The 22,715-nt window shown below is 38.0% G+C and overlaps 2 long non-coding RNA genes across 3 annotated transcripts in view; one reads left to right on the top strand and one right to left on the bottom strand.

Moving 5' to 3' along the window:
* The window catches only part of LOC138153492 (uncharacterized), a 604,705-nt gene that overhangs the window by 364,895 nt on the left and 217,095 nt on the right, over nt 1-22,715 (top strand). The gene's annotated exons all lie outside the window — the stretch shown is intronic.
* Nucleotides 1,800-22,715, bottom strand: part of LOC138153494 (uncharacterized) — a 90,887-nt gene continuing 69,971 nt past the window's right edge. For both annotated transcript variants that reach the window (XR_011166393.1, XR_011166392.1), the window contains exons 3-4: nt 9,421-9,517; nt 1,800-2,112 (exon numbers count right to left, since the gene is read on the bottom strand). This is a non-coding gene — a long non-coding RNA (uncharacterized lncRNA). The remainder of the gene's footprint in view (nt 2,113-9,420; nt 9,518-22,715) is intronic.

Here is a 22,715-nt window from a genome sequence, read left to right as displayed (position 1 = left end):
TTTTCTGAAAACATCATGCTTGTCATTTCTTCTAGCATGTTGGTATTCCATCATAATGATATACTGCAAACTGTTTGGCCATTCCCCAATTGATGGACATTCCCTTAATTTCCGATTCTTTGCCACCACAAAAAGAGCTGCTATAAATATTTTTGTACAAGTTTATCATTTTTCCTTTTCTTTGATCTTTTTGGTTACAGATCTAGCAGTGGTATTGCTGGCCAAAGGGCATGTACAGTTTTATAGCCCTTTGGGCATAGTTCCAAATTGTTTTATAAAATGGTTGGACCAGTTCACAATTCTACCTGCAGTGCATTTATGTCCCAATTTTCCTACCTCCCCCTCCAACATTTGTCAGTTTCCTTTTTTGTTATATTCATCAATCTGATAGGTGTCAGGTGATACTTCAGAGCTGTTCCAATTTACATTTTTCTAATCAAAGTGATTCAGAGCATTTTTATGTGACTTAAATATTCTCTGATACTGATCCAAGATAATTCCGAGGGACTTATGATAAAAAATGCTATCTACATCCAGAGAAAGAATTGATGAAACCTGAATGCAGATTGAGTCACACCTTTTTATAAATTTTACTTCCTTCATTATCTTTGATTTTGGTCGTTGGTTGGCTCTTTTGGGGGGGGGGGGTGAAGAGGGAACTGTGTTTTCTTTTGCAACACAGCTAATATGGAAATGTGTTTTCCCTGACTGCACATGTACAAACTATATCTAATTGCTTGCTGCCTCAAAGGGTGAGGAGGGAGAGGATAGAAGGAAAGGATTTGAAACTCAAACTTTTTTTTAAATTATAATTAAATTTTTTCATGTAATTTGAAAAACATTAAATTTTTCACAGAGTATATTGCCATATTCTTTTTTGTTTAATTTAAATATTGCATATCCCTATTCATTGGTGATATTGAGCTGTATTTCTCATTCTTTCTACCTAGAACATTATTATTTGTAAACTAGATCATATGAAAGACCTCACTTTCCATAAAATTCACTCTTTTAACTTTGATCTGTACTGATGTCCTCCATGGCAGTGATGAACACATTTGCTGTGTAGAGCTTCCTGTTCTATGTCTCTTGCTTTACATTAATGATAAAATAATGTTTAGTGGGGTCATTCATGTTAGGAATCTTGCATAGTGTGATATATATGTAGGAGACACTTACTGTGTTTCCCCGATAATAAGACACTGTCTTATTAATTTTTTTTTTGGAAAGAAAAACACCAGAGGGCTTATTTTCAGGGGAGGGCTTATGTTGTCCTGCCTCAGCTCTCCTCCGTGGCACTGCTGTAAATGGCGCCAGCAAGCAAATCACTGGGGAAGAACAGGATGACACGCTCACTGCTGCAGCTCTGATTGGATGCAGCTCGGAGCACGCCATGCGTTTCACCCGGGGGGGAGGGGGAGGATGGTGCATACAGAGGGTACCGTAATGTAGCGTGTAGCACAGGGGATCACCTTCACTACAGTAGCAATCTCAATAGGGCTTATTTTTGGGGGAGGGCTTATTTTAGAGGAATCTTACACAGTAAGGGGAGGGCTTATTTTCAGGATAGGTCTTATTATTGGGGAAACATGGTAGATGGAAGAGAACCTCTAAGTTAGCATTAATTAGCATAAATGGTTTTCAAGTTAGTCAACAAACATCAAAAATACTGTGGTCATATACTTTCTATATCTTTCAGTCAACTGTGTTATGATCAAAATGTGGCCTACTGTATACCACTTGTGAAAGCTCACCTGTTCCCTACCAATAACCTCATCAGTGATACCTTTGATATTTATAGAGATTATTTTTATAAATTATTTATAGATGGGAAAGTAGGCATTAGTTGTCAATTTTTTTTAGTTTTTTGTTTAATATTAAAAAGTTCTGAGGTTATTTTCCTTGCTTTTTAGATCTTCTCCTCCTGTAGATATCTTGTGAATTGACGCTTCAGTACCTTCTCATTCATTTCACCTGCAGCATGGATTTCTTCATGTGTGCCTGTTATACTGCTTTTCTCCCATAATCCTTCTCTTTAGCGTTATTTCTATCTTCTTTTTAAGTAAATCTGGGCCTGTGATGTTTAGGGTCCAAGTGTGATGCTTCACATTCCTGGTGATGAAAAGAGATTCTTATAAAAACCTTTGTAGATCTTTCCCATATTTCTTCTGTTTGTTATCCTCATGCCAGTGTCATATATATAAAAGCTCTAAGGATGACTTTATTAATTCAGATCTCTTTCCAGGTTCTCTTAAAGTTTAAAACAGTTTAAAACTGGCTTTATGTTTGACTCTTTATTTCTATTTTATAAGGGGATATTGACCATAACCTTTCATTTCTTTTCTCCATAAGATTTTACCAATAAATTTATATTCTAAATTAGTATTACTCTTAGTTTATATATCTATATATGTCTATATATACATATATAAACATATATGCATATATAGATATATATCCATCCAGTTGGCAAATAAGTTAACTAAATCCTTTTTAGACTCTTTTGGTCTCCTCATTATAGCAATTAATATACATTAGTGAAAGTGCTGTATGAAATTATTATAATCTGTCTATATCTTTTCTTCTATGTAATATTTTTAAATAAGTCAAGTTAAAGTTGTTTTAATCATATGCACTCTCTTTTATTGCTTTTTTATTCTTAGTTTATGCTAATTTTGAACTCTTCTTTAAAGAATCTGTGGTTTGACTATACACAGACATCAGTAATAAGTCATTTCCTGTCTGTTAAAATAAAATGCTTAATTTTTTTGTGAGTTGTATTCACCCGATCTAACACCTACTGATACTTTCCTTGAATCAATAAATCAGTCAATAAGCATTTATTAAACACCTACTAAGTACAAGTCACTCTATTTTAAGCATTATGAATACAAATACAACAGTAAGATGCTTGCAAGAAGCTTGCACTTTACTGGAGTATATTTTAACTAAATATTCTTTTATTAATCTCAACTGTATCTACATGCATTTGAATCTTTTATATATACATATGTAGATACATGCACATATGCATGAGACATTGTGATTACAATTCACTTTTGTTTTATTGGTACTGAATTAAGATCGAAAGACAATGCTTTCTGTGAATATATCTGGATTACCTATTTCCCTTGCATTGACTTTGCATACAAGTCTGTGGCTTGTAGATTGGAAGCCATTGGTGTAGACTGTAAATTTAAAAAGGAATTCATAGGATCTATAATCTTAACCTAGAAGAAATCTCAGAGACCATCTAGTTCAATTCAGCTCATTTTTACATAGGATGAAAATGAGATACAGGGCAAGTTCAATGACTTTCCCAAAGCTACACAGGGATTGGAGACAAGATTCAAACTCTCCTGTGAGTCAGCAAACTTTTTACTTTACCACACTGGCTCCAAGAAGAGGAAGATTGTATTATGGTGTGCAGAGAAGTACTCAGTAAGTGTTGAATGACAGGGAGTTATGAATATGGGGATAAGGATGAGGATGATGGCTTTTGGTAATCTAGATGGCAGAGTCAACTCATGTCTCTTATGCTAAAATATCAAGTCCTTTCAGCCCCATACACTTATATAAGAAGAAAGGTTAGGGAGAACATCTGAATGTCATATTTTCCAACATGCATCTGAACCCTGAATAAAGCAATAGGTTTTATGAAAGGATGTCTGATCTTTTATTTATTTAGGATATTGAACTCAGCACTTTATGTCATAAATTACTCATTCCCATCCTGAGGGTTGGGGACAGGGTTGTTTCTGGTAATGTTTGATTGTGTAGAGCTATGAAGGGATATGATTTGTCTCCATGTAAAACAGCTCCCACAGTTCTAGGGGCATACTTCAAGATTCTCTTAAGCAGAGGGTTCTATTGTTTTTGTTTGACTTCAGAATTACATCAAAGGAAGCAATTTGGAGTCTTGAACTTGGGAGGAAGGGGTCAGTAAGGGAAGAGGATGTGGTGGTTGTTCATGGTGGTGGTGGTGAGAGAGGTGAACCTAAAAAAACACAGAAGGTGAGAAGAGAGGTGTGAAGTATGGGAAGACAGTGTAGTGAAGTCTAAAGAGTCCTGAACTAGGAATCTGGAAACCCAAATTCTGGTTCTATGTTTACCAGTGACTACGTATGTGACCTTATCACGTGTAGCCCTAAAGAAAGTTCAGATAGGAAAAAGAATGGAATGGGCAAGATAATAAAAAGAGTGTTATCAGTTTGGGAAGTGAAATGGTATCATGCCACAGGTTCATAGATTTGGGGACGTAAGACACCTGAGAGGCCATCTAGGCCAATGCTTTCATTTTATAGATTAAAAAACGGAGAACCACAAAGATTAAGTGACTTTTCTTCAGTCACTTTGTTAAGTGGTACAAACCAGAATTTGAACTCAGGTTCTCTGAGTCACATCCAAAATACTTTTCACTGCAGCATATTGCCTTGCTGTGGCGGGGTGGGGTGGGGGTGGGGAGCAGAGGGATGAGGTTCAAAGTAAACCCCTCTGACTAGGAACACATGGATAGCTGTGCACCATTTTAATCTCTCATGTATTTGATAGGTAATGCTTTTGAAAATTTGTGGATGCTCACATGAACTTGGCAGTCGATGCACAGTGCTTTCTTTGTGTTCATTTTAATTCAACAAGTACTTATTGAGTCCTTACTCTCTGTCTTGCCTGTGCTGGGTTCTCTGGGGAATACAGGAGAAGCATCAGTTGAATTCTATTCAATTCAAATATTTACTAAGAGCCTACGATTTTCAAGGCTCTGTGCAAGGATATAAAGATGAAAAACCACATTCTAATAATAACTCAGAGCAGCTTTAAGATTTCCACAAAAGGTGGATAGAAAGTCAACCAGCCAGTCACAGAGTCTGGACCACCTGGCTTCAAGCCCTACCCCTGACACATTGACTATGTCCACTCAGTCAAGGCGCTTAACCTAAGCAACTTTCTGTAATGTTGAGACTCAGAGCATGTGCTGTTCACCAGCAAGTATTAGAACTCAGACTCAAACCAGGCTTCTGACTCTAAGACCAGTATGCTTTCTCCTAGAAAATGGCATCTCTCCCTCATATCCTATTGAAAAACAAGTAGGGGAGAGTATACACACACATATATGTGTGTATGTATGTATATATACATTTATCTGTGTGCACATATATTTAAATGAGTCAAAAAAATTCAAGAACTCAATTTCTACAATCCTCTGGCAAAGTACATAATTTGGTCAACTTTGAATCATCCATTGGATTGTTATCCAACTAAAGTAAGGAGCAGATCCTTCACTTCTACTTCTTCCTATTGGTGTACACCTTTAAGTCATATCAAATTGGCACAGTTCAACCATAAATTCAAATATTCTCTCACTTCTTTAAGTTGCTTCTTTGTTTCTTTAGGAAACATTTTATAATTGCATCTATACAGGCATTGAGCATGTTTTGGTTGATGGACTCTCAGATATTTTATGTTTTTGGTAGTTATTTTTAATGACACTTGCCTTTCTAATATTGCCTCCTGGGTTTTATTTCTTTTTTATAGAAATGCTATTCATTTTAGTGTTGTCTTGCAGGCTGAGACTTTACTAAAGCCTTAGTTGTCTCAATCAGTTTCTTTGCTAATTCTCTAGGATTATTGTAGTAAACCATCATGTCATCTGAAAACTAGAATTGTTTTTTGCTTTTAATTTTTATCTCACCTTTTTGCTATATATAGCATTTCTAGAAATATATCAAACAATAATAAGGGAAAAGGCATCTTTGCTTTGCTCCTGTATTTATTGGAAAAGCATCAAGAATTTTCCCATAATATATAATGCTAATCTTTGGATTTAGAAAGTTATTTTTTATCATATCAAAAAAGATTCAGCTATACAAATATCTTGTAAGTTTGCTTTTTGTTTTTTGTTTTTATCATAAATAAGTTTTTTTTTTCTTCATCTGTTCAGGCAATCATGTGGTTTGACTTGTTTTTGTTTTTGGCATGATTAATTATGTTTATTGTGTTCCTAATGTTGAAACATCCTTTCATTTCTGGTATAAATCTAATCTATCATAGTGATTGTTTCTTGAATAAATTGCTGTATCCTTTGCTAAAACTTTATATAAAATTTTAATAAATATTCATAAACAATATTGGTTTATAATTTTCTTTCTTTGCCTTAGCCTTCTCCAATATATCTACCAAGATTATATTTGTCTTATAAAGGAAATTTGGTTGAATACTTTCATTCCAAATTTTTTTTTTTGCTTTTTGGAGGGGGGAAGGTAGGGCAATTGGGGTTAAGTGACTTGCCCGAGGTTACACGGCTAGTAAGTATTAAGTGTCTGAGTCTGGGTTTGAACTCAGGTCCTCCTGACTCCAGGACCGATTCTGTATTCACTGCACCATCTAGCTGTCCCTATTCCCAATTTTTGATAATTATTTCTATAGTGTAGGTATGAATTGTTCTTGAAAAGGTTGTTAGACTTCTGCAAATCCATCTGAACTCAGGCTTTTTCCTTTAGTATTTCCTTTTCAGATTAAATTATTTAAATTCTCTATTTGGTGTTCTACAAATTTTAGTTTTCAAAATATTTTTTGTAGATAATCCTCTGTTTATTTTGAATTTTTAGTTTTCTTTAACATGTAACTATGTATAATAGGTTCTGATAATTTTGTCTTCTGTGCTTGTTGTGACTTTACCTTGATCATTTTTTTTTACTTTTCTAAATTTGATTTGCTCACAGAGTTAATCTAACTCCTGTCAAAGCTGTGAAAGAAGCAGTGCCTCCCTTATTGTCCCCCTCCTCACTCGCCAAAATGCCCTCATACTGATCCTCAGCTCCCCAGAGAAACCCACCTAAGTGATCTTCACAACATGGATCTCTGGGCCTCTTTCTTTTCCTTTTTCCATGTCAAAACTTTCTATGATAATCTTCTATTGAAAAAACTTGGTAAATGAGTTCCTACCATGTTTTTAATGACTACCTTATTATTCCCTTGCCCCTCCCAGAGTTAAGCAGACCCAGAGGTGTTTTAATGGTAGCCTGTAGGATGTCAGAAACCTGAAGATGATGCTTGCATTTGACTGAGGCTATGACTGAGATGCTTGGTGATCTCACATGCAAGAAAATTACAGGAGAGATACTCACCAATTTTTATATAAGCCCAGCCAGTAAAATTTCCAGTGGCATCATTATGTAGTGATACTTGTGGATCTGAATCCTTCATTAACTGATATTGCAAAACCTTTTATTAACCCTCCCCTTTGGGAATGCTATCATCGGGTGTCTCACTAAAAGCATCCTGAGATTAGATACAGTTATAGATATAGATATGTATAACAAGGGAACCAGCTGGCCTGGAGTATTCTACTCCATCTCTCTCCCTTTACTACCATCACTTGCTTTGGTCATAGCCATCTTGTAACTCAGAGTGTCTGCTGAAGCAAAGATGGGAATCTAAATCTTTTAATAAATTCTAGAGTCAGACCCATCTATTACTAACTTCTCCAACTGACACTAAAATAGTAGTGGGACTGGCATTGGGTTTGGAGTTTGAATCCTGCCTCTGCTTCTTCCACTTGCCCACCCTGGGCCTTAATTTCTTCCAAAAATGAGGAAATTGGTATAAATGTTCTCTAAGGTCCCTTCCTGCTCTAAATCCTGTTATCCTAAAATAGTGCAGTGAATCACTAGAGTAGCATAAAATAAGAATCCATTTATTGGTGAATTTTCCAGAAAAAAAGTCTCTCCTAAATGATTGAGAATTACTTTAATAGAAGTTTGGGATAGCAAGGGGTTGTAGTGGGAAAGACCAATAACTGAGTCAGACAACCTGGATCACAATCCAGACACTTATCTTCCTCTCTGGGCCTGTTTCCTTATCTCTAAAATGAGAGTTCTGGACTACTTGGTGTCTTAGGTCCCTTCTGGATTTAATATTCTCTCATTTTATTGCTAGACATTCCTTCCCCTGCTTTTGCAAGACTTGTGACTCACAACCTGTTTTGTATTTGGTAGAATCAAGCTTGAGTAAATGATGTCCAAGTTCAGTATGACTGAACTACTTTAGAGAAAAGGTCCTCCTCCAGCACTACTCTCAGGTCAGCTGGCTTCCTGATTGCTTTACTCACCTACAATATTCCTTCTGAAGTGTATTCAGTAGAGGAGTGTCATAAGGAAAAGATGTGCCAGAGTTTAATCAGGCAGTGGGTATATAGAACCAAGTGGGAATGAATGGAGAGGAAGGAGTCTAGAGTCAGGAAGGGCAGCCAGAACACTGTTGCAATAACATAGGCATTGGACAACATAAGGACCCAAACAAAGGCATGGACCCGAGCTTTAGGAGTTGAGCTTATCAAGGGGGTTTCTCCATAGATTGAGGAAATAAGATCAATGCCATAACAAAGCCCTCAGTGTGGGCAATCCACTACTCTTTGTTGTGGTTGTTCAGTTATTTTCAGTCTTGTCCACCTCTTTATGACCCCATTTAGGATATTCTTGGCAAAGATAGTGGAGTGGTTTTCCATTTCCTTCTCCACCTCATTTTACAGATAAGGAAACCGAGGTAAACAGAGTTAAATGACTTGCCCAGGGTCTAAGAAGAAAGTGTCTGAGACCAGATTTGAAGTCAGGAAAATGCATCTTCCTGACTCCAGTCTCACCTCTCTATCTACTACATCACTGAGCTACTACTATAGGTAACAATTAAAAATTAATAGTAATAGCCCAACACTATGCTAAACACTTTACAATGATCACATTTGATCCTCAAAACAACCCTTGGAGTTAAATGCTATTATTATCTTCATTTTACAGTTGAGGAAACTGAGGTATAAGAGATTAAGTGACTTGACCTAGGGTCACACAGTTGATAACCAAATGGCATCAGAGGTCAAATTTGAACTCAGACTTTCCATACTCCCATCCTAGCATTCCATCCACTGTACCCCCTTCCTGCCCCAATGATAGCTGAGATGGAGGGAATATAAGAATTTTCTGAAAGGGAAAAGGTACAAGAGCAGGAATAGAGGCTGTTTGATCTTTGTTCAGCTTTCAAATCTCTTGAAAGGAACCTTCCCCTTTTGAGACCTTGGCAAGGTTTTGGACTTAATCCTTCCAGGGTGCTAGAAGAGGTAGTCGTCCTGGTAGAAGCTAATTACTGCCTGTCCAGAGGCCCAGTATGGAGGAGCATTCACGGTTCCACTAATACATCTAATCTAGAAATAGCCTGTAATTTCCCTGTTCCTATAATCACTGCCCATTTGCTGCTACAGATCAGGAACCAGGGATTTTTCTTTCATGAAGGTGTTCTTTCCATTCAGTCATTTTTCAATTATGTTTGGCTCTTCATGGCCCCATTTGGGATTTGGAGTGGTTTACCATTTCTTTCTCCAACTCATTTTACAGATGAGGAAACTGAGGCAAATAGACTTAAGTGACTTACCCAGGGTCACACAGCTAGGAAGCATCTGAAATTGTATTTGAAATAAGGAAGGTGAATCTTCCTGACTTCAATGTGGGCACTCTATCCACTGCGCGACCTAGAAGATCACAAAAAGATAATTAGTATTAAAGTCAGAATCTAGTCCACTTGGTGGGAGCTTAGAGGAGAGGAGGAAGCAGAGGTGGTGGTGGAGAACAGAGTACCATCTTCATAGAGGAACTCATCCAAAAAGAACTAGCTTTACTTGTAGGTGATCACCAACATAGACCTCACCTTGCTAAATGCAAGTTTAATCTCATGAACCAGAGGACCATTCTGTTAGAGGTGGAAAATTATCAAGAAATATTCTGACTCAAGCTTAGAAAAATACTATCCATTTCACAACTGATAAATTGTCAAAGGATATGAACAGCCAATTTTCAGAAGAAGAAATCAAAGCTATGAATAGGCACATTAAAAAATCTCTATTAATTACACAAATGCAAATTAAAACAACTCTGAGGTACCACCTTATGCCTGTCAGATTGGCTACCTTGACAGAAAAGGAAAATGACTAATACTCAAGGGGATGTGAAAAAATAGGTACACTAATGTACTGTGGGTAGAGTTGTGAACTGGTCCAACCTTTCTGGAAAAATGATTTGAAACTCTGCCCAAAGGACTATAAAACTGTGCATATCCTTTTACTCAGCAATACTACTACTAGATCTGTATCCCAAAGAGATCAAAGAAAAGGGAAAAGGACCATTATGTACAAAAAAATATTTATAGCAGCCATTTTTATGGCAAAGAATTGGAAATTGAGAGGATGCCCATCAATTAGGGAATGGCTGAACAAGTGTGGTAAATGATTGTGATGGAATACTATTGCGCTATAAGAAATGATGAAGGGGATAATTTCAGAAAAACCTGGGAAGATTTATATGAATTGTGCAAAGTGAAGTGAGCAGAACCAGGAGAAAATTGTACACAGTAACAGCAATACTATAATAATCATCAACTATGAAAGACTTAGCTACTCTGATCATAATAATGATGTAAGACAATTCCAAAGGACTTATAATGAAAATATTGCCAATCCAACTCCAAAGATATAACTGATGAATTCTGAATATAGATCAAACTATACTTTTTCACTTTCTTTATTTTTCATGTTTTCCCCTTTTTTTGCAACATTGCTCATATGGAAATACGTTTTGCATAACTTCTCATGTATAATTGATATATTGCTTGCCTTCATAATGGGTGGGGGAGGAGTGGGAGGAAGGAAGGAAGAGAATTTGGAACTCAGAATTTTTTAAAAATTGCAAGTTTAAATAAATTTTTAAAAATTCAATTGTGAAGTGTTGAACAAAACAAAATATAATTTAACATAAAAAAAAATACTCTGGTTCATCACTTTCTCTGCCTAGAGCTAAGTGGCACAGTGGATAAAACGCTGGGCCTGGAATAAGGAAGATCTGAGTTCAAATTTGGCCACAGAGGGGGCAGTTAGGTGGCGCAGTGAAGAGAGCACCGGCCCTGGAGTCAGGAGGACCTGAGTTCAAATTCGACTTCAGACACTTAACACTTACTAGCCGTGTGACTTCGGCAAAGTCACTTAACCCCAACTGCCCTTCAAAAAAAAAAAAAAGCAAATTTGGCCTCAGACACATTCTAGTTGTGTGACTCTGGCCAAGTCACTTTAACCTCCACTTGCCTCAATTTCCTCATCTGTAAAATGGGGATAATAATAGCATCTATGTTCAGGATTGTTGTGAGAATCAAATGAGATAGTTATTGTAAAGTGTTTAGCACAATGCCTTTTACATAGTAAGTGCTATATAAATGTTAGCTATATAAATGTGCTATATGAATTGTTATTGTTAGGTAAGGTATCATTATCCCTTTCTAAAGATATACCAACTGAGGCATGAAGAGAGTAATAGATTTGCCCAAGTTGACACAGATGGTTACTAATATAGAAGACTACAATTCAGGTCTTCTGATACCTATTGTAGGGTTTCTTCCCCTATACCAAAATATCCTCTACTCCTCCCCACAGCCCCTTGAAGCCTTCTCAGATTCATGAAAAGAGAGTTGAAAATTAGGTCCCTACCCAACTTGCAGTGTTCCACCTTCACCACAGTCTGGGTTATTCTCTCCATTAGTCACGTCAATTAAACACTGAACCTTCTCCTCCTGATGAAGAGTTACTTACCAATCACACCTAGATAATGTAAGAACTTTATTACTGCTTCTTAATATATTGACTTAATTTGTGTCTGTGGTGGTCTAACATACATAAATAAATAGTGAAATACTTCACCAATGCATGATTCTATTAGTCCAAAACTTCACAAATAAAGAGCATAGCCCCTTCATTCCTTAGTAGATGATCCTTTTGAGTTTCTGTGGCCAAAAATGCCATCTCCTGGTCTTCTCTGAATGTAGCTAGGGAGGACTTTGGATGGCAAACCCATAAGGCCCATGCTTGCAGTGTTTCTAATAGAGCTGGAATAGCTTTTTTAAAACTAGGGTCATTTTCATCACACAATAAGGTATCAGAAGATTTTAGAGGAGGAAATAGTCAAATAGAAAATTTAAATATTAGTTCTTTGACCAAATCATATATTATTGCTACACATTGTCTGTTGTTGTTCAGTCATTTCAGTAGTGTCCAACTCTTCATGATTCCATTTGGAGTTTTCATGGCAAAGATACTGGAGTGTTTGCCATTTAGTTTTCCAGCTCATTTCACAGATGAGGAACTGAGACAAACAGGGTTAAGTGACTTGCCCAGGGTCACTCAGTGTAATGTCTGAGGCCATTTGAACCCAGGAAGATGAGTCTTCCTGATTCCAGACCTGACACTCTATTCAGAGGTGCGCATATACATCATTTACTCAAAGTTTTTTTTCTTCTATTAATACTCTTGGCTAGAATCTTGCCCTTAATATGGTATGCTGAGTAGCATAGATCTGTCTGGTTTCTCCATGGTTACACTTGTGGGTCATTTCCTGCTCCACTCCAAGCTTCTGCCTGCCAGCTGGCTCCAGGGGCTCCTGCCTTTAGCTTCTTTTTCTAGGAAAATTAGCCAAGAAATAACCAGTGATTTAGTGAATATTTTCCAGCAACTAGATTATGATCTTGGCCAAGTCATCTGAGAGGCATCAGGGTATCAAAGGAAGATCACTGGATTTGGAGTCCGTAGGGATTGGATTCTGGTTCTGTTAATTCCTACCTATGTGGCCTTAAGACACTAAACCAATCCAGACCCAATTTCCTCCATTTTCAGTTTAAAGCTTATTATTATTATTATTATTGTTATTATTATTATTATATTTGCAAGACTCTAGGAAATATAAAGCAAAGGGGTTGGACTAGGTGACTTCTCTGAGGTCTCTTCCAGTTAGAAGTCTATGATCCTCTGATAGTCTCTCTTGAAGCTCTAACATTCTATGGTTCTTTGTCAGCATGTTATGCAGGCAACAGCATTACTATGCTAAAATAAAGTGCTGTCTTGTGAGGTAAAGACACTTAAAGAAGAGGACGTACAGAATGGGGCACTGGTCATGCAGTGGAGACCCTAAGAGCAACAGAAGTTCAGAGGCAGGGATCAGTGTGGGCTGGCATGGTTAGCTCTCAGACTAGTCTGTGGATGGTCCGTGGAAGCTTCTTAGGTCACAGATGCAGTGTGGGCCTGCCATATGACACATTCTGAGTAATTCTTGTATTCAGATTGCCACCCACAGGAAGAAAAGGGCAGCAGTTGAGTTGGAGGATGTCAATTTGCATCTCTCATCTCCCCAGAGCTTTCATTGTATTATGGGTAAAAGAATATCCTTGGGTGGAGATGGCAAGAGGGGATCTGTGTTAACCAACCAAAGTACAACTTGGGGTTAATATCTCACATGAAGCGTCCTGAGAAGCACCAGTATTTTTATAATATTCTGGGTTGTAGGAGCACTTTTCTTTACTTCTGACCAAGTTAAAAAGCTTTTGCAGCATGCTGCCTTTGTCACCCTATTTCATAAAGACTATGAGAGCTCCCAGGATAGTTTGACAGATTGGAAGCAGTAGCTAGGAAGAGCCCTCCTATTAAGGAGGTTAAACCCTAAATCAGGATTAGGGAGGTAATAGGATTAGGCAGGGTCATGGAAAGAAAACTGAATAGGCAGTCAGGGAAACAGGATCCTGCTCCTGAATTTGCTGCTAACTCACTGTGTGACCTTGGGCAAGTCATTTTACCTCCCTAGTTTTCATTGTCCTGAAGGTAATTAGACCATAAGACAGCTAAGATTTTTCCCAGATCTATTCTTGTCCCAGTTTACTCAGAGATTAGATTTTTACAAAGCAAAACAAACAAACAAACAAAAAAAACAGATCAGTAAGTATAGATTGTATCTGATGCTCTGCTGGTTCCAGTTCTAGGGAATAAGGTCTCTTATATTCTCACCATTTTATCAGAGGTAGGGAATAATAAGGGCAAGAGTGGAAGAAGGAATCAGGACAAAAGATGCCAACAGGATTCAGTTGCCAGTAGGGATGGTTACTACTAAGTTTCAGGCCCCAGAGGGGTCAGTATATTGTATTTATCTGTCTTGAATAGTATATTCAGCTTCTTCTTCATTCCTCCTCCTCCATTTTCAGTTTAAAGCTTATTATTATTATTATCGTTATTATTATTATATTTGCAAGACTCTAGGCAAATATAGTGCATTCTTGCCAGCCTATTTTAGGTAATGGTAAGTATGGTCAAATAATCTCTGCCCAAAAACCTGTAATTCTTAATCTTAATTCCATAATCAAATACCATCTTCTTCTTTTTTGGTTGTTTTGTTGTTGCCCTTTAAACACTACAATCATTTCCCCTTAACATAGTCCCTAAAATGAGCCCTTCTTTGTGTAGCCTCCCCTCTGACTTATATCCCTAACTTCTACCTATATTCATGGGTTAAGATCTCAGAGGGCAGCTGTTCTTCAGAGTTCAAGACAGCTTTTTGGTTTCTCCTAAAATTGTAGCACTCATGAGCTCCCTCCCAGTGGGTTTCCTATTAAAAATCAGCCAACTGACATAATTAGCTCTTAGCAAAAAAAAAAAAAATTAACTAAGTCAGCATGCTAAATATAGCAAAATATTGCCCCAAAGAATCTGGGGTATACTCTCTCACAATTAATACACTTTGTCTTTAGTAAAGGTGAATCCAAATTTAGACTACAGTGGTAACAAAATACACATGTAGGGAACGTAGATGTCCAAAGCAAGTTATAAGTCCAGAACTGGAGGTCCCTGATGTCCTTTCTCTCCAAGTGGAGTCTTCTCTGAAGCACATCTATTACTCAGGCATCTCTCTTAAGTTGATTTCCAGTCCTCTTCTCAGCTGCAAAGGGTCACTCTAATTATAACTGCCTTTCTATTTTCATATCTGTCTGATGAGAATGTCTTCCTTAACTGTGCCCTAAACTGTCTAGATCTGACTCTCTGACCTCTGGATAAGATGTCTTCTGGGAAAGTATCTGTAATACTAGATGAAGTGGCCAATGGGATGAAAGAGGAAAGAAAATCACCTCCTTCCTCCCAAGAGGTAAAGTACAGTGTTTTTCCCTGACTGCTGACTCCCACCTCAACCCTTGGGCTTCATAGAATGACCCACCACCATACTTCATTCAGTGACATGGTTCCCTTCTGACAGAGAGAGAGAGAGAGAGACAGAGAGAGAGAGAGAGACAGAGAGAGGGGGACAGAGAGAGAGAGAGAGAGAGAGAGACAGAGAGAGAGAGACAGAGAGAGAGGGAGGGAGAAGGAGGGAGGGAAGGAAAGGTTCATATTTTGTAAAGGTTTATCAAGTAGCTGATAGATGCTTAATAAATGCTTATTAACTAACTGACATTAATACTTCATTCTCTATACATCCTGTGATCATATCAACCGAGCTTAGAGAGGGGAAAGGGAAGACTAAATCACTAATAACAAAGAGAAAAAACACCATTTAATTCAAGTCAAACAGCATAGTGATTGTATCTGAGTGTGCATACTGCACTTCATTACAATAGTGTCCACCTCTCTATTGAGGAGACAGATTCTTATTTGGGGGAAGCTATTCACTTCCCAAGCCGATCTTTCCTTTTTAAATCATTTGGCTTTGATGGGTAGCAATAATATAAACGTCACCTGTGCTCCTGAGATCTTCAGTTTTTTGCCCAAGACTTCATCATCTTTAACAGATGTTCTTGCTGACAGTGCTATTTTTGTCCTCTCAAATCACCAAAAGTGAATGGTAGTTATCTGGATTGCTACATTTTTAAATTTCTCTGTTATGTCTTGAATATCTGCCCCATGCTGACAGATCACTGTTATTTGATTCCTCAATAGGAAATCACTATTCTATCATTAGAATTATTAATAATTATTAGCAATTATTCCCTTTGACTTTAACTGGAAAATCTCTCATGACATCTATGAATAAACAATAACTTTCCTTTGAGAATAATCAGCTAATTTCCCTTTGGAATGAAGTTCCTTCACCTTCAGGAAGAGCCTTAAATCTGTTTCTTAGCTCCAGATATTCTGTGGTCCTTTTGGCCCTTTCCCTTCTTTGTAATATTCTTTTATACTCCAACCTTATGATGCAAGTCAAGATTTCTCCCTGTCCCTTTGTAATGGGAATGTAAATTTTAAAGATCTTCCCTGCCCCAGGCTAAAGTGCACCTGGAGCCTGGGGTGGGAGGCTTGTTTTTCAGTAGATACTTTTTGATTGGCCAGTGGGTCAATAAGGTTGTTACATTCTCTGAGCCAGGAGAAGGCTATATAAGCCCTGATGTGAGGCTTTGTTTTGGGGCTCACTTTGAGAAGTGTTCTGTGATTTGATCAGATGCAACTCTGGAAAGCTGTTGTCCAGAGCCCCCCGGCTTTGAAACCCAGATGTTGTTTGGTATGGATGTAATGGTTGGACAGTTTGGAAATCTGTCTACGTGATCTGTTTCTGTCTTGATAATTCTGTCTGTATATTCTGAAGTTCTGGGTGCTGACCTTTTTCCCCTGAACGAGGTAAACGATTAATGTTTGACTGATTAAAGTAAGCTTGTTAACCCATTTTGAGTTGCTTTCCTTAATCAAAGCAGATCCAAGAACCTGTATTGGCAGCAAACCCTGAGGACGCTTGGGGTGCTTGCTGCTACACCCTTCAGATCTTTCTTCTTTGTTTCCACACAGATGTACTTCTTCCATTTTTTAAAAAGGAATACTTCACTCTCCTTAATAACCCAGAAGCTTTCCTGGAGCCTCATTTACTTACCTTTTACCTCTTCTTCCCGAAGAGAGACCAATCTGTACTGTAAATACAGGCAGCAGTGATGCTGTTTGTGTGTCCAAGTGGGTAGACCCCAAAATGGGCCATTAAGACTACCAGCATGGCAAAGAATCAGAAATTTAGGGAATGCTAATCAATTGTGGAATAGCTAAACAAGTTGTGGTAAATGAATATAATGAAATTCTATTGATACTATCATAAGAAATGATAAGCAGGCAGATTACAGAAAAACCTCGAAAGACTGTCATGAACCGATGCTGAGTGAAGTGAACAGAATGAGAAAAACATTGTACACAGTAACAGCAACCTTGTGCAATGACTGAATTTGACAGACATAGCTCTTCTCATCAATATGAATGATCTTAGACAATTCCAGACTCATATTGGAAAATGTTATCTACATCCAGAAGAAGAGCTATGGAGTCTGAATGTAGATTGAAGCATACTATATTCTCTTTTTTTGGTTGTTTTTTGTTTTTTTCTTTCTCGTGATTATTCCCTTTTGTTCTGATTCTTCTTTCACAACATGACTAATGTGGAAATATGTTTAATATAATTGTGCATGTATAACCTATGTCAGATTATGTGTCATCTTGTCATCAAGGGGGAGGGGAAGGAGGGAGGAAAATTTAGAACTTAAAAATAAAAGTGAATGTTAAAAACTAAAAATCAATTAATTAATTAATTTTAAAAGGCTGGGAGGAGGAAGTACCAGCAATCTAGGAAATTCTTAGATTTCTCCAGCTGTCTCTCTTTTAAATGCTATCCTAATTATTTAAGATTCTTGGTATTATTCCTTCTCTCTCTTAGTCTGAGTTCAACTTAGAATGTGCACAGGAAGATATTCTTAGGACCAAGTATCTAGAATAATGTTGACTTAGGAAAGTAGTGGTTTTGTAGCATAATTAGTCTTTGTGGTCAGAGTCAGCCTTGTTCCTAGATGGAGCAGGTGGTTGTATCATTTGACTTAAGGGGTGTCAGGTATGTCAGGGTGTCAGGTGTCATCCTGCCCTCCAAAGCATATTTCTCTGACTGATGCCTAAAATTACAACCATTAGAGATCATCTTCTTTGAATTATGCATTAGACTTTTTTTGTTATCTTCCTTTAAAAGAAAAATCCATTGGGACTAAGACCCCAATACTTGAATAGGTTTGTTGTTAAAAATTATTTTTCTTCCTGACAGGAGACCTAGGGAAGCATGAAAACATTGGGACCATGGGAGGGGGAAGAATTGAAAAGGGGTTAAGAGGTCCATAGAGAGAAGGCCAATTGTGCCACATATAAACCCCACGATTTTCTCTCAAGTTCTGTCCCTGCCTGAAGCACTAGGAAATGTCACAGTCTCAATAAAGTAATAAAAAATCAGAAGCCAAACAATTCCATTATTTCTGTTTTCATCCTTTTCTTGGAAACTCAATCCCTACCCCATTCCCATTTTATAAGCCTCATGTGCAAGCCAAAGATTCTCATTTTATTCCAAAAGCCTTGAGATTTTTCTCTCTAGCCTCTTAGAGAATGGTTATTAACTTATTAACCCTCAATATACAGTGTAGTCTGGGAATCTTTGAAGTCACTGAATGTTCTATATCAGCCTTGAATTCTTGTGCCTGATCCATCCAGACTTGTAATAATCTGAATTCAGAACAGGGGTGAAAATTGTATCTCACTTTAGAGAACCTGTAAATTCCTAAGTTTCACTGCCCTGGCATGAAAATAACTGTAAGAAGTTATGTCTTATCTGCTTGAGGATGTGTGTACAAAGATATGCAGTACAGGCTTAATTGGGGAAGAATGTTATTAAAGGAGGATAAATTTCCCTTTATTACAATAGCAACTCATTGCTATAGCACTTCATCATTTTCACGGCACTTTCCTCAGAAGAAAACTGAGGCTTTGACAGATTAAGGGACTTGACCAGGCAGAAGCTGTGTGATTTGGCATTTGAACCCAGGACACTACTGATGCTAGGCCCAGTGCTCTTCCTGTTTATAAAGCATCTTCCAAACTTATGTTTCTCACAAGTAAATTGTCATGATAACCAAAGCTCATCCTTTGAATACTCTAACTTTTTAGAAAGATAAAGTTGGTGACACTACATCTAAAATGAATTCTAGTTTTCTCTTCTTATACATAATGTAATCTTTCTCTTTATAAAAATAAATTTTTATTGATAGTTTTTGTTTGTTATGTCACAAGAATTTCTCCCAGTATCCTTCCTCCTTCACCATCCCAGGAAGCCCTCCCATACAAAAATTAATATTTTTAAGGGAAAAAAGAGTAAGAAGAGAGGGGAAATCAGCCAAACTGATCAATACATCAAAAAATCTAAAAAAAACATTCAATGCACCACACCCTTGGCCCACCAGTTTCTGCAAAGGAGAGCATAACTGACTTCTTTCGGGTTCTGCTCATTCAGTGTAATTTAGCAACATTCACTTTTGATTGTTTTGTAGTTGTTCTTTCCATTTCCTTTGTCATAGTCGTGTACATTGTCCTCTTGCCTATGCTAACTATGCATCAGACCATTTAAATCTTTCCACATTTTCTAAAATCATATTCATCATTTATTACAGCAGAAGAATATTCCATTACACATACATATCACAATTTGTTTAGCTATTCAGCAATCAGTGGAGATTGACTTTGTTTCCAATTCTTTACTGTCACAAAATTTGCTGCTATAGCTATCACGGTGCATATGAGGCCTTTCTTCTTATCAGTGACTTCCTTGGGGCGTACATCTAGTGCTAGAATCTTTATTATTCAGGAATCATCATTATTGATGAACATCAAGCATTTTATGTTTTCTGCTGCCATGCAATGCTCGTGGCAACTATGGGAGTATGTAGGTCTATTTGCCACTGAATTAAATGGCCCCAAACAATTGTACTTTTCTAGTTATTGGTACAGTCGCCTCTAAGTCAGCTGTCACTTATGTATATGTATCATTTGTACCCCCCATAAGCTGCATAGTACACATGATCACTTTAACTGTTTCTAATATGGGGTTCCCTATAACCTAGGATGAGGTTGAGAGCCAGGAGAGATCAGACAATCAAATTTACTAAATCATAACCTTAGTTTTACACAAAATGTCAAGATAATAAGCTCTATCCTGAGGGCCAAAGAGTAACTCAAAATCTCTTTGAGAGAGTAAAACTTTGAAACAATTCTTTGTTTCTAGTTAAAGGTTTTTGTTTGTTAGCTTATTTCTAGGTTTGAGGGTACTGTGTCCTAGACAATTGTAACTGTCCAAAATCTGAGTGGGATTCTTGTGCTTTTTTGATACAATACAGGAAAGCTAGGTGGCATAGTGGATAGAGTGTTGGGCTTAGAGTTCAAATTTGACTTTTGACACTACTGTGTAACCCTGGGCAAGTCACTTAACCCTGTTTGCCTCAGTTTCCTTATCTGTAAAAGGAGCTAGAGAAGGAAATGGAAAACCACTCCAGTATCTTTGCCAAGAAAATCCCAAATGGGGTCATGAAGAGTTGGACACAAATGAAATGACTGAATGTCGACAATATGATGCAATTCCTATTATACTGCTTCTGTGGCCCATACCCTGAAATGCTTTGTTATAGTAGTTTGGAAGGGAATCTTTGTGTTTTTATTTTTTTACAGTACTCTGCACACAGTTGACATGGTTTGATCCACAAAATAGCAGAATCCATAGTCTAGCAAGGCAATTCTCAGAGGTCTTTTGGTACAGTAAAAAGAGCTGCCAATTCCACAAGACCAAAGAAGAGATCAAAACAATTAGGTGTTCACCATTCTGACATCATGTTATTCGTGCCTTGAATCTCAGTAGTATATCTCTTTCTCCAAAATACTTTGAAATACTTTTGCAAAAGTCCATGCTTTTGTTCATATAAAAAAATGCAGACATATTTAGAAGATTTGGGTCATTCATCAAAAATCCAAAAATTATCACCTTAATGCTCTACCCTTTAATCATGTCTTATGAATGTTGAAAGTTCCTTGAGGACAGCAAACTTCTCATTTTCTTCTCTTTTTTCTATTACACTAAAAATAATAACAGCATTTATATAGCACTTTAAGGTTTACAAAACACTTTACATATGTTCACTCATCTGATCACATAACCACCCTGTGAGGTGGAAACAGAAGGATAGAAAGTTTAAGTGACTTGCCCAGGGTCACAGAACTGGAGTGTGTCAGAGGCAAGATTTGAACTCATCTTCTTGGCTCAAAGTCCTACAGGGGCTGAGGATATGGTAAGAGTCCAATGAATATATGTCAGTAAGAAGGTATATATATAAAATTGTCTATGAAACTAGATTGATTGGCTGCGGATAGGTGTTGGGTCTCACATATTTAGAACTTTGTATTTGCTTGTCACTGTGGACCTAGATTTAGATACTAAGGGGGAGCTGATATCTGTCTGCAATGAGTAAGATTATGAACCAAGAATTAACAGGTTTGGGTTCTTCTAGTCCTGGCTCTGTCACTATCAATTGACAAACTAGCACTTGTTAAATGCCTACTATGTGCCAGGAACTATATTAAGCAGTAAGGATATAAAGACAAAGCAAGTCCCTGATTTCAGAAAGCTTAAATTCTAACAAGGAAACCACCATGTACAAAACATATACCAAATGAGTAATACAAAGGTGTTTTAGGAGAGAGGGCAATAGAAGTTGCATGGCAGGGTAAAGTGGGGGGCAGCGCAGAGACAATCAGGGCAGGCTTCATGCCTTTTCCACCTTCACCCCTTCCAGGTACTTCTTAAGGTGATTATTAAAGGAGATCAGAGATTGCAAAAGATGAAATTGGAGGGTATTCTAGGCATGGGGGATGGTCAGTTTCAAGGCAGAGACAGGGAGATAGAAGCTCATGCATGAGGAATACCAGGCAGAACAATGTGACTAGACCATAGAAGGAATGCCTGGAAAAGATAAAGGGGCCAATTTTGCTCTCCTTGTGCCTTTATTATCTATAAAATGACAATACTGTTTGCCCTGCTTCCATCCCAGACTTGTGAGACAGGAGAGTACAGTCACAGAGGGAGGGGGCACAACCTCTGCCACCATCACCACCAGAACATTTAGCATGGGGGCCCAAAGGCCCGTGTTCTACACCTGGTTCTGTCACTAACATGGTTTGTAAAACTGGGAAAGCTGATTAGCTTCTCTGGGCCTCAGTTTTCTCATATGTAAAACAATAACTTGATGAGTTGATCTCCAAGGTCCTTTTCAGCTTCATGAATATATGAAGATCAAATGGGGATCATGGATGTGAAAATAATTTGGAGAGGATAAAGTGCTATTCAATAGGAAGGTGAATGGTGAGCACATAATAGGCTTGTAAATCGGCCATGGCCCATTAAGGAGGGGGTTTTGAAAAGCTGCACCCTTTTTTGTGGGAAGGAAGGACTGGGAGGGGGCATTTGGTTTTGTGTTTTAAATCTTCTATTTCTTGCTGCTCTTTGCTTGCATCTGTTAAATACTAGGCTGTCTGGAGGGACATTTGCAAAGCTGCCCAATGTCAATTAAACTTGCCGAGCAGTCTATCTTCGCTAGAGTGCTTGTGACCTTTTCGGGCTGTCATTTCCTGGGCAAGGCATCTAGTGAGCCTCTGAGGAGGCTGGTGTGGAGGAGCAAGCCCTGAGCCGCAGGGGCAGCTCAAGCTGCAGGTTTCTGGGCCCTATGCCAACCTCCAGATAATTGCCAGCAGCGGGAGAGAGGTAGCTGAGCTTGGCCAAGCCTGTCTTTGACAGATAGATTGACCGCTTCCCACCACTGCGGCATCACAGGCAGCAAAAAATGCAGAATGAGAGTGAGGGGGAGGGAGGGAAGGAGGGAAGGAGAAAGGGAGAGAGTGAGAGAGAGAGAGAGAGAGAGAGAGAGAGAGAGAGAGAGAGAGAGAGGGGGAGAGAGAGAGAGAGAGAGAGAGAGAGAGAGAGAGAGAGAGAGAGAGAGAGAGAGAGAGAGAGAGAGAGAGAGAGAGAGAGACAGACAGACAGACAGACAGACAGAGA

The sequence above is a fragment of the Petaurus breviceps genome, unplaced genomic scaffold, assembly GCF_028583685.1.
Source record: "Petaurus breviceps papuanus isolate PSGF00001 unplaced genomic scaffold, PetGlider_PUasm1.0 151, whole genome shotgun sequence".
Classification (NCBI taxonomy): domain Eukaryota; kingdom Metazoa; phylum Chordata; class Mammalia; order Diprotodontia; family Petauridae; genus Petaurus; species Petaurus breviceps.
Note: the sequence above shows the minus strand (reverse complement) of the source record. Positions and strands in the feature narration are given on the sequence as shown.